Source organism: Globicephala melas, chromosome 10 (genome assembly GCF_963455315.2).
Source record: "Globicephala melas chromosome 10, mGloMel1.2, whole genome shotgun sequence".
Taxonomy (NCBI): domain Eukaryota; kingdom Metazoa; phylum Chordata; class Mammalia; order Artiodactyla; family Delphinidae; genus Globicephala; species Globicephala melas.
In genome coordinates, this window is record NC_083323.1 from 75,795,660 (window position 1) to 75,809,142 (window position 13,483).

Consider the following 13,483-nt stretch of genomic DNA (forward strand, 5'->3'; position numbering starts at 1 on the left):
CTGTTGGGGGAATGTTGTTGGAGATGATGAATCCAGCAAAGATACCTCCGATTAGTAGGCGTTTGATAGAGTTAATTAGGAGGGGGTTGTTTTCATTGATAGGAGCTGAGGGGGAAAAGCGGGGTTGTCCCTGTAATGCGAAGAAGATAATGTGAGTACTATAAGATGGCTGTGAGGGAGGTGGCAGTTAGAGTTATTAATAGGGCTCAGGCCTTGGTATAAGACGTGTTGGCGGTTTCAATGATCAGGTCTTTAGAATAAAAACCGGTGAGGAAAAGCATTCCTGTCAGTGCTAGGCATCCAATGATAAGGGCTGTTGCAGTAAAAGGTAAGGTCTTGAATATGCCTCCTATTTTTCGAATATCTTGTTTGTTGTTTAAGCTGTGGATAATAGATCCAGAGCACATGAATAGTGTGGCTTTGAAGAAAGCATGTGTGCAAATATACAAGAAGGTTAGATAGGGCTGGTTGATGCTGATTGTTACCATCATTAGGCCTAATTGGCTTGAGGCAGAGAAAGCAATAATTTTTTTAATATCATTTTGGGTGAGAGCGCATATAGCTGTGAATAGAGTGGTAAGGGCTCCTAAGCATAACGTTATTGTTTGAATAAGTTTATTGTTTTCTGTTAGGGGGTAAAATCGGATAAGTAGGAAGACCCCTGCTATGACTATTGTGCTTCAGTGGAGTAGGGCTGATACGGTCATGGGACCTTCTATTGCTGAGGGGAGTCAGGGGTGAAGTCCAAATTGAGCTGATTTTCCGGCTGCGGCTAATACAAGTCCTGTAAGGGGGAGGTTTAAAGAGTAGGTCGAGTATAAAACTTTGTTGTACGTCTCATGCGTTTGAGTTAGATAGAAATCATGCTATTGATACAGTGAATCCGATAACCCTGATGCAGTTATATAAGATTGCTTGGAGGGCAGCTGTGTTTGCGTCTGCTCGTCCATATCATCACCCGATGAGTAGGAAAGATATGATTCCGACTCCCTCTCACCCAGTGAAAAGCTGGAAGAGATTGTTGGCAGTAACAAAGATTAGTATGGTAATGAGGAAGAGGAGTAGGTATTTGAAGAACTGATTAATGTAAGGATCTAAATGTATGTATCATATTGAGAATTCTATGATAGATCATGTAATAAACAATGCTACTAGTACATATATTATTGAGAAGTAATCTATTTTGAAGCTGAGCATTAATTTAAGGGTTTGGATGGTGCTCCAATGTCAGTTTGAAATGATTATTTCTTGGCCTGTGTGAAGGAATATTGTCATTGGGATTAGGCTTGTAATAAAAGCACATGAAACAGTATTTTTTACATATGATGGGTATTTATCACTTTTGTAGAAACTTGTGTTAGTTATTAGAATCAGGATAATTAGTACTCAACATCAAAAAAACAAACAACCTGATTAAAAATGGGAAAAGGACATGAATAGACATTTGTCCAAAGAAAACATACAGATGGCCAATAAACACATGAAAAGATGCTTAACATTGGTAATCATCAGAGCAATGCAAATTAAAACCACAATGAGATATTATTCACACCTGTTAGAATGGCTATCATCAAAAAGAACAAAAATAACAAATGTTGTCAAGGATGTGGAGAAAAGGGAACAGCGTACACTGTTGGTGGGAATGTAACTTGGTTCAGCCACTGTGGAAAACAGTATGGCAATTCCTAAATAAACTAAAACTAGAACTACCATATATACTGACTATATGTCTGAAAAAAAAAGAAAACACTAATTCCAAAGGGTACTTGCACCCCAGTGTTCATAGCAGCATTATTTACAGTTCCCAAGATATGGAAGCAAACTAAGTGTTCATCAACAGATGAATGGATAAAGAAGATGTGATATATATATATAGAATGGAATACTACTCAGCCACTAAAAAGAATGAAATTTGCAGCAACATGGTTGAACTTGGAGGGTATTATTTCACTGAAATAAGTCAGACAGAGAAAGACAAATACTGTATGTTATCATTTATATTTGGAATCTAAAAAATAAAACTAACTAGTGAATATAACAACAAAGAAACAGACGCACAGATATAGAGAACAATTTTGTGGTTACCAGTGGGGAAGGGTGGGGGGGAAGGGCAAAATGGGGGTAGGGGATTAAGAGGTACAAACTACTATGTATAAAATAAATAAACTACAAGGATATATTGTACAGCACAGGGTTTATAGCCAATATTTTATGATAACTATAAATAGAGTATAATCTTTCAAAATTGTGAATCACTACGTTGTACCCTTGGAATTTATATCATAAGTCAACTATACCTCAATAAAAAATAAGACAATGAACAAACATAACAGAAATAGAGTCATAGATAACAGAGAACAAACGGGTGTTTGCCAGAGGGAATGCGGGTAGGGAGAATGAAAGAAATAAGTGAGTGAGATCAAGAGGTACAAACTTCCAGCTGCACAGGAAATGAGTCATGGGTATGAAATGTACAGTGTGGGGAATATTGGCAATAACTATATAATATCTTTGGTGACATTGTAACCAGACTTATTCTGGTGATCACTTTGAAATGTATAGAAATACCGAATCACTATGTTGTATATCAGGAACTAACATAATGTTGTAGGTCAATTATGCTTCAAAACAAACATAGAAAAAGAGATCAGATTTGTAGTTACCAGAGGCACGGGGGTGGGAGGAGGGGGAATTGGAGGAAGGTGGTCAAAAGGTACAAACTTCCAGATACAAGGTAAATAAGTGCTAGGGATATCATTTATAACATGATAAATGTAATTAACATTTCTGTATGTAAAATAAGGAAGTTGTTTAGAGAGTAAATACTCAGTTCTCATCACAAGAATAAAAAAATTTTTTTTCTATTTCTTTAATTTTCTACCTATATGAGATGATGGATGTTCACTAAACTTATTATGATAATCACTTCATGATATATGTAAATCAAATTATTATTCTGTATACCTTAAACTTATACAGTGCTGTATGTCAATTATACTTCAATAAAACTGGAAGAAAAAGAAATCAGGGGACTTCCCTGGTGGCACAGTTGTTAAGAATCTTCCTGCCAGTGTAGGGAACACAGGTTCGAGCCCTGGTCCAGGAAGATCCCACATGCCGCAGAGTAACTAACCCCGTGTGCCACAACTACTGAACCTGCACTCTAAAGCCCAAGAGCCACAACTACTGAGCCTGTGTGCTATAACTACTGAAACCCTTGCACCCTAGAGCCTGCACACCTCAACTACTGAGCCCATGTGCCGCTACCACTGTAATGTCCATGCACTCTAAGGCTAACGTGCCACAACTACTTAGCCCACGTGGTGCAACTACTAAAGCCCATGCACCTAGAGGCCATGCTCCACAACAAGAGAAGCCACTGCAATGAGAAACCTGTGCTCCACAACGAAGAGAAGCCCCCACTCGCCACAGCTAGAGAAAGCCCATGCACAGCAACGAAGACCCAAGGCAGCCAAAAAAAAAAAAGAGAACTGTCTTGAGGGGAGCTGGTTTTAAAAAAAAAAGAAAAAGAAATCAGTATGAGATGTCACCTCATGGCTGTTAGAATGACCATCATCAAAAGACAAGGGATAAGAATTTCTTGTGTGAATGTGGAGAAAAGGGAACATTTGTGCACTCTTGGTGGGAATGTAAATTGGTATAGCTCATATGGAAAACAGTATGGAGGCTCCTCAAAAAATTAAAAACAGAACTACTGTATGATCCAGCAATTCTACTTCTGGGAATATACCCAAAGAAAATGAAAACATTAGCTCAAAAATATATCTGCACCCCATGTTCATAGCAGCATTATGTACAATAGCCAAGACAGGTAAACAATCTAATGTCTACCAATGGATCAATGGATAAAGAAGTCATGATATATAGATATATACTATAGATAGATAGATAGATAGATACTATATATATATATAGTATGAAATATTATTCAGCCATGAAAATGAGGAAGTCCTACCATTTGCAACAACATGGACAGATGGTGAAGGCACTATACTGAGCGAAATAAGTCAGACAGAGAAAGACAAATAGTGTATGATCTCACTTGTATGTGGAATCTTTTTATATTTTATATATTCATTATATATATATTTTATATATAAAAAAGAACAAACTCATAGAAAAAAGGAATCAGACTTGTGGTTACCATAGGCAGAGGTTCAAGGGAGAGAAACTGTAGGAAGGTGGTAGAAAGGTATAAACTTCCAGTTATAAGATAAATAGGTACTAGGATGTAATGTACAACATGATGCCTATAGTTAACACTGCTGTGTGATGTATAGGAAAGTTGTTAAGAGTATATCCTATGAGTTCTCATTACAAAAAGAAAATATTCCCCTTTCTCTCTTTTTTTCTTTCTTTTCTTTTATTGTATCTTTATGAGAAGATGGATATTCACTAAACCTATTGTAGTAATCATATTACAATATATGTAAATCAAACTATCATGCTCTATGCCTAAAACTTATACAGTGATGTATGTCAATTATTTCTCAATAAAACTGGAAAAAATTACAATCATTTAGCTTTGTAAGAAATGGCAGAATGTAGCCTTAATAATGGTCTTCAGACTTGAAATGTTTTTGCCAAAACAGTAACAATTTTGAATCTCTCTTGGGTACAGAACAAGAAATGTTTTTGAATGCTCAGTGTTAGCAAATACACCTGCTACTTTTCCTTATGACCCTTTACACAAAATAGTCTGATGTTCTTATCTGTAGTTTTCTTGGTCTGTATATTAACTGATGCTTATTGGCCTTCTCAATGTAAGGATATTCATGAAGAAAAAGTGATTTCTAATCTGCTTCCCCCTTATACTACTGTATTATGGAATACAAAAGATAATGATAAGGAATGTTGGTGTGTGAGCTCCATGCTGAAAGCCTGCATTTTGACAGCCACGAAGAACCTTGTTAAAGGCTATTTCTAGCACTAAAAAGAAAACTCAGGCTGAGACCTCCCATAGAAGACCTTCTCTCTTGACTTATGAGAGGACTGACTGGGCCACACCCCAACAGGGGGCTTGAGAAAACTTTTGTCTTTTTACTCAGGATCATGAAGAGAAAGAGTCCACACGGCTGCCATATTAGAAGAGAAGAAAAAGGAATGCTTCCGTTGATGACTTGTATGTCTCTTTACAGGCATACATGTCATCAAGACTGCCCACAGCCCTCATAGATTGGAGGGGAAAAGCAGTCTCTGGTCAAATGTGGCTGCATAAGATAATAAAGTGCATAAAATAATAGAGTCCATAAAATGTGTCAGTCTTTCACCAAAAGTGTAATGCACATTATTGCTTCCAGTCCTGTCAATAAAACCTCAGGAAGTAGAACCTACTCCCACTTTATTACGGGTGAGAAAGCTGAAACTCAAAATGGCTAAGTAACTTAAAGTCACAGCCAGAAAGAATTTAAGCTGAGATTTAAGAACATGATTGTCTTCTTAACCACACTATATGGCTCCCCTGATTCACAGGGACTCTAATCAGAACACTCCGCCAGGAAAGCTGCTAGAGCAGGACACAGGCTACAGGGTCAGCATGCACCAGCTCTCATGGAAAGGAAGCACAAGGTTACCTTGACTTCCAACAGCAAAGCAGAGATTAAAAAGTAAGTATTGAGCTTCCCCTGGCCTGAGGCCCCTGCAAAATTCAAACCCTGTGTAAGCAGGCCAGAGTGAAGAATTAAAGCCCCTAGGACTAGGATCATGGATAAGAAATCAGCATGCAGCAGCCTAAGTTAAGTATTGTGGAGTGAAATGTCCAGGCTGACATAAGGCTTAAGCCAATTCTGAAAAAACAGGAATAGAATTGAGTTTAGACCTGTTTGGATCAGCATCACAGACTCTTTAAAAATAGAGGGTATCCACAGAAGAGTAACATTGGTCAGGACTGACTCACTACCCCAAGGACAGGGCCTTTCTGTCCTATGCTCTCACTTTAAGTTGTTGTATGTGGGTGAATACAGCCAAGTCAGTGTGTTTAGCTATCAAATCAAGGCAAGGTTCTGTGTATTCCCTTAAGAGAAGAAGATTTGGTCTTCTGCAGAGCCTTCTTAGTTCTAATGGAGCTGATGTAAACATAAAAGAGATGACATTTATAATAATCTGCACCAGTTGGAGTAAAGGTACAAATATTGCAAATTAACATATATATATGCAAACCCAAATGCAAGAGCACCAGTTTTCTTACCCAACAGTTTTTTTTTAACATCTTTATTTGTTTACAATCTCGTGTTAGTTTCTGCTGTAGAACAAAGTGAATCAGCTATACATATACGTATATCCCCTTATCCCCTCCCTCTTGCGTCTCCCTCCCACCCTCCCTATCCCACCCCTTTAGGTGGTCACAAAGCCCGAGCTGATCTCCCTGTGCTATGCAGCTTCTTCCCAAGAGCTATCTTTTTTACATTTGGTAGTGTATATATTTCAATGCTACTCTCTCACTTCGTCCCAGCTTACACTTCCCCTTCCCTGTGTCCTTAAGTCCATTCCCTACGTCTGCATCTTTATTCCCATCATGCCCTTAGGCTCGTCAGATCTTTTTTTTTTTTCTGGATTCCATATATATGTGTTAGCATACAGTACTTGTTTTTCTCTTTATGACTTACTTCACTCTGTATGACAGACTCTAGGTCCATCCACCTCACTACAAATAACTCAATTTCGTTTCTTTTTTATTTTTAACATCTTTATTGGAGTATAATTGCTTTACAATGGTGTGCTAGTTTCTGTTGTATAACAAAGTGAATCAATTATACATATACATATGTCCCCATATCTCTTCCTTCTTGCATCTCCCTCCCTCCCACACTCCCTATCCCACCCCTCTGGTGTCACAAAGCACCGAGCTGATCTCCCTGTGTTATGCGGCGGCTTCCCACTAGCTATCTATTTTACATTTGGTAGTGTATATATGTCCATGCCACTGTCTCACTTTGTGCCAGCTTACTCTTCCCCCTCCCCGTATCCTCAAGTCCATTCTCTAGTAGGTCTGCATCTTTATTCCCATCTTGCCCCTAGGTTCTTCTGACCACTGTTTTTTCTTTTTCCTTTTTTTAGATTCCATATATATGTGTTAGCATACGGTATTTGTTTTTCTCTTTCGGACTTACTTCACTCTGTATGACAATCTCTAGGTCCAACCACCTCACTACAAATAACTCAGTTTCGTTCCTTTTTATGGCTGAGTAATATTCCATTTTATATATGTGCCACATCTTCTTTCTCCATTCATCTGTCGATGGACACTTAGGTTGCTTCCATGTCCTGGCTATTGTGAATAGAGCTGCAGTGAATATTGTGGTACATGTCTCTTTTTGAATTATGGTTTTATCAGGGTATATGCCCAGTAGTGGGATTGCTGGGTCATATGGTAGTTCTATTTTTAGTTTTTTAAGGAACTTCCATACTGTTCTCCATAGTGGCTGTATCAATTTACATTCCCACCAACAGTGCAAGGGAGTTCCCTTTTTGCCACACCCTCTCCAGCATCTACTGTTGTAGAATTTTTGATGATGGCCATTCTGACCGGTGTGAGGTGACACCTCATTGTACTTTTGATTTTCATTTCTCTAATGATTAGTGAGGTTGAGCGTCCTTTCACGTGTTTGTTGGCAATCTGTATATCTTCTTAGAGAAATGTCTATTTAGGTCTTCTGCCCATTTTTGGATTGGGGTGTGTGTTTTTTTGATATTGGCTGCATGAGCTGCTTGTATATTTTGGAGATTAATCCTTTGTCAGTTGCTTTGTTTGCAAATATTTTCTCCCATTCTGAGAGTTGTCTTTTTGTCTTGTTTATGGTTTCCTTTGCTGTGCAAAAGCTTTTAAGTTTCATTAGGTCCCATTTGTTTATTTTTGTTTTTAATTCCATTTCTCTAGGAGGTGGCTCAAAAGGGATCTTGCTGTGATTTATGTCATAGAGTTTTCTGCCTATGTTTTCCTCTAAGAGTTTTATAGTGTTTGGGCTTACACTTAGATTTTTTTTTTTTGTGGTACGCGGGCCTCTCACTGCTGTGGCCTCTCCCGCTGCGGAGCACAGGCTCCGGACACGCAGGCTCAGCAGCCACGGCTCACGGGCCCAGCCACTTCGTGGCATGTGGGATCTCCCCAGACTGGGGCACGAACCCGAGTCCCCCGCATCGGCAGGCGGACTGTCAACCACTGCGCCACCAGGGATGCCCACATTTAGATCTTTAACCCATTTTGGGTTTATTTTTGTACACAGTGTTAGGGAGTGTTCTAATTTCATTCTTTCACATGTAGCTGTCCAGTTCTCACAGCACCACTTGAAGAGGCTGTCTTTTCTCAATTGTATACTCTTGCCCCCTTTGACAAAGATAAGGTGACCATATGTGTGTGGGTTCATCTCTGGGCTTTCTATCCTGTTCCACTGATCTATATTTCTGTTTTTGTGCCAGTACTATACTGTCTTGATTACTGTAGCTTTGTAGTATAGTCTGAAGTCTGGGAGCCTGATTCCTCCAGCTCCGTTTTTCGTTCTCAAGACAGCTTTGGCTATTCGGGGTCTTTTGTGTTTCCATAGAAACTGTGAAATTTTCGTTCTAGTTCTGTGAAAAATGCCATTACTAGTTTGATAGGGATAGCATTGAATTTGCTTTTGGTAGTATAGTCATTTTCACAATGTTGATTTTTCCAATCCAAGAACATGGTATATCACTCCATATATTTGTGTCATCTTTAATTTCTTTCATCAGTGTGTTACAGTTTTCTGCATACAGGTCTTTTGTCTCCTTATGTAGGATTATTCCTAAGTGTTTTATTCTTTTAGTTTCAGTGGTAAATGGGAGTGTTTCCTTAATTTCTCTTTCAGAATTTTCATCATTAGTGTATAGGAATGCAAGAGATTTCTGTGCATTAATTTTGTATCCTGTTACTTTACCAAATTCATTGATTAGCTCTAGTAGTTTTCTGGTAGCATCTTTAGGATTCTCTATGTATGGTATCAAGTCATCTGCAAACAATGACAGTTTTACTTCTTCTTTTCTGATTTGTTTTCCTTTTATTTATTTTACTTGCCTGATTGCTGTGGCTAAAAATCCCAAAACTATGTTGAATAATAGTGGTGAGAGTGGGCAACCCTGTCTTGTTCCTGATCTTAGAGGAAATGGTTTAAGTTTTTCACCATTGAGAACGACGTTGGCTGTGGGTCTGTCATATATGGCTTTTAATATGTTGATGTATGTTCCTTCTATGCCTACTTTCTAGAGAGTTTTTATCATAAATGGGTGTTGAATTTTGTCAAAAGCTTTTTCTCATCTATTGAGATTATCATATGGTTTTTGTCCTTCAAGTTGTTAATATGATGTATCACATTGATTAATTTGCATATACTGAAGAATCTTTGCATCCCTGGAATAAACCCAACTTGATCATGGTGTATGATACTTTTAATGTGCTATTGGATTCTGTTTGGTAGTATTTTGTTGAGGATTTTTGCATCTACGTTCTTCAGTGATATTGGCCTGTAGTTTTCTTTTCTTGTGACACCTTTGTCTGGTTTTGGTATCAGGTTGATGGTGGCCTCGTAGAATGAGTTTGAGAGTGTTCCTCCCTCTGCTATATTTTGGAAGAGCTTGAGAAGGATAGGTGTTAGCTCTTCTCTAAATGTTTGATACAATTCGTCTGTGAAGCCATCTGGTCCTGGACTATTGTTTGTTGGAATGTGATTTTTAATCACAGTTTCAATTTCATTGCTTGTGATTGGTCTGTTTATATTTTCTATTTCTTCCTGGTTCAGTCTCAGAAGGTTGTGCTTTTCTAAGAATTTATCCATTTCTTCCAGGTTGTCCATTTTATTGGCATATAGTTGCTTGTAGTAATCTCTCATGATCCTTTGTATTTCTTCATTGTCAGTTGTTACTTCTCCTTTTTCATTTCTAATTTTGTTGCTTTGAGTCTTTTCCCATTTTTTTCTTGATGAGTCTGGCTAATGGTTTATCAATTTTGTTTATCTTCTCAAAGAACCAGCTTTCAGTTTTATTGATCTTTGCTATTGTTTCCTTCATTTCTTTTTCATTTATTTCTGATCTGATCTTTATGATTTATTTCCTTCTGCTAACTTTGGGGGGTTTTTTGTTCTTTTTTCTCTAATTGCTTTAGGTGTAAGGTTAGATTGTTTATTTGAGATTCTTCTTGTTTCTTGAGGTAGGCTTGTATTCCTATAAACTTCCCTCTTAGAACTCCTTTTACTGCATCCCACAGGTTTTGGATCATTGTGTTTTCATTGTCATTTGTCTCTAGGTATTTTTTGATTTCCTCTTTGAATTCTTCAGTGATCTCTTGGTTATTTAGTAGTGTATTGCTTAACCTACATTTGTTTCTATTTTTTACAGTTTTTTCCTATAACTGATAGCTAGTCTCATAGAATTGTGGTCAGAAAAGATTTGATAATGGTTTCAATTTTCTTAAATTAACCAACACTTGATTTGTGACCCAAGATATGATCTATCTTGGAGAATGTTCCATGAGCACGTGATAAGAAAGTGTATTCTGTTGTTTTTCGATGGAATATTCTATAAATATCAATTAAGTTCATCTTGTCTAATGTGTCATTTAAAGCTTGTGTTTCCTTATTTATTTTCATTTTGGATGATCTGTGCATTGGTGAAAGGGGTGTGTTGAAGTTCCCTAGTGTTATTGTGTTACTGTTGATTTCCCCTTTTATGGCTGTTATCATTTGCCTTATGTATTGAGGTGCTCTTATGTTGGGTGCATAAATATTTACAATTGTCATATCTTTTTCTTGGATTGATCATTATGTAGTGTCCTTCTGTGTCTCTTGTAATAGTCTTTATTTTAAAGTCTATTTTGTCTGATATAAGAATTGCTACTCCAGCTTTCTTTTGATTTCCATTTGCATGGAATATCTTTTTCCATCACCTCACTTTCAGTCTGTATGTGTCCTTAGGTGTGAAGTGGGTCTCTTGAAGATAGCATATATATGGGTCTTGTTTTCGTATGTATTCAGCCAGTCTATGTCTTTTGGTTGGAGCATTTAATCCATTTATATTTAAGGTAATTATCAATATGTATGCTCCTATTACCATTTTCTTAATTGTTTTGGGTTTGTGATTGTAGGTCTTTTCCTTCTCTTGTGTTTCCTGCCTAGAGAAGTTCCTTTAGCATTTGTTTTAAAGCTGGTTTGGTGGTGCTGAATTCTCTTAACTTTTGCTTGTCCGTAAAACTTTTAATTTCTCCTTCAAATCTGAATGAGATCCTTGCTGGGTGGAGTAATCTTGGTTGTAGGTTTTTCCCTTTCATCACTTTAAATATGTCCTGCCACTCCCTTCAGGGTTGCAGAGTTTCTGCTGAAAGATCTGCTGTTAACCTAATGGGGATTCCCTTGTATGTTATTTGCTGCTTTTCCCTTGCTGCTTTTAATATTTTTTCTTCATTTTTAATTTTTGATAGTTTGATTAAAACGTGTCCAGGTGTGTTTCTCCTTGGCTTTATCCTGTATGGGACTCTGTGCTTCCTGGACTTGATTGACTATTTCCTTTCCTATGTTAGGGATGTTTTCAACTATAATCTCTTCAAATATTTTCTCAGTCCCTTTCTTTTTCTCTTCTTCTTCTGGGACCCCTATAATTTGAATGTTGGTGTGTTTAATGTTTTCCCAGAGGTCTCTGAGACTGTCCTCGATTCTTTTTATTCTTTTTTCTTTATTCTGCTCTGCAGTAGTTATTTCCACTCTTTTATCTTCCAGGTCACTTATCCATTCTTCTGCATCAGTTATTCTGCTATTGATTCCTTCTAGAGAATTTTCAGTTTCATTTATTGTGTTGTTCATCATTGTTTGCTGTTTAGTTCTCCTAGGTCCTTGTTAAACATTTCTTGTATTTTTTCCATTCTATTTCCAAGATTTTGGATCATCTTTATTATCATTACTCTGAATTCTTTCTCAGGTAGACTGCCTATTTCCTCTTCATTTGTTTGGTCTGGTGCGTTTTTACCTTGTTCCTTCAACTACTGCGTATTTCTCTGTCTTCTCTTTTTGTTTAACTTACTGTGTTTGGGGTCTCCTTTTCGCAGGCTGTAGGTTCGTAGTTCCTATTGTTTTTGGTGTCTGTCCCCAGTGGGTGAGGTTGGTTCAGTGGCTTGTGTATGTTTCCTGGTGGAGGGGACTGTGCCTGTGTTCTGGTGGGTGGGGCTGGATCTTGTCTTTCTGGTGGGCAGGGCCGTGTCCGGTGGTGTGTTTTGGAGTATCTGCGAACTTAGTATGATTTTATGCAGCCTCTCTGCTAATGGAGGGGGGTTGTGTTCCTGTCTTGCTAGTTGTTTGGCATAGGGTGTCCAGCACTGGAGCTTGCTGACCACGGGTTGGAGTTGGGTGTTAGCATTGAGGCGGAGATATCTGGGAGAACTCTCATCGTTTGATATTATGTGGGGCTGGGAAGTCTTTGGTGGTCCAATGTCCTGAACTTGGCTGTCCTACCTCAGAGGCTCAGGCTTGACACCAGGCCGGAGCACCAAGACCCTGTCAGCCACACAGCAACAACAACTCTGTCAACTGTCTTCATCCACCAAATGAGCAATGCCAATGTGGGACCCAGGACCACTCACTCAGTGCAAGAATCCCAGGTTCAGGCAGGGGACAGGCAGAGTGCAGGTAATATCTGGATATTGCTTGATATCACTCCTTCATTCATTCAGTCAGTATTTGTTGAGAACAAACTGTTGGATGCTTTTCTAGGACATTTACAGTCTGTTCTCAGTGGATTTACCTTCTTTGCTGAGCTTCAAAGCTTCCACGATCTTGGCAGCTGGGAAGTGAAAGGCAGAGGGAGGGAATGCAGGGCAGGAGCAACTCCTGGCCCTGTGCCCACAGGGGTGGCTGCCTGAGGGACCCTCCTGCCCAATAGTTGCAACCACCGTCCACTCTTTAGCCTTTGTATATTTTCAGTTCAGAGCTCTGGACATACTGTTGCCATCTTCCCTGCCAATAGGACTTCATTTACACCCTAAATGTTTTCAACTGGAGAGAACACTGAACTATATCTTTGCTCAGTAGGGTGACTTCATTTGAGGCATTAACAGGAATATCTTTTTATCCAAAGAAGCACACCTGGAAGCTTTGTTCTTCATCTGAACAAACAAGTCCTATGAAAATGACTTATTCTTGCTTTTTGGTTTATAAAACCTAACATTACTCTTCTATCTTAAAGTGAATATATTTTGAAGCCAAAGCCATTGCAGTTAGTATGATGCAAGTTTATAGGCTTAGGGTGAAGTTTAGATGGAAGGCTCACTTCTGTCATCTCACTGTGCCCAGGCCAGGACAAGGAAGCAATAAACCCATAAATTCATTTGTCTAATAGGAGCTGATTTTGAATTTATTATTGAGAATAATCATAATGCTTTAGTCTTAAAAATTATATATTTCACATTTCCACCACATATACTGCTTTATGTGATTTTACAAAGGTTAATTGGAGGTTAATTGAA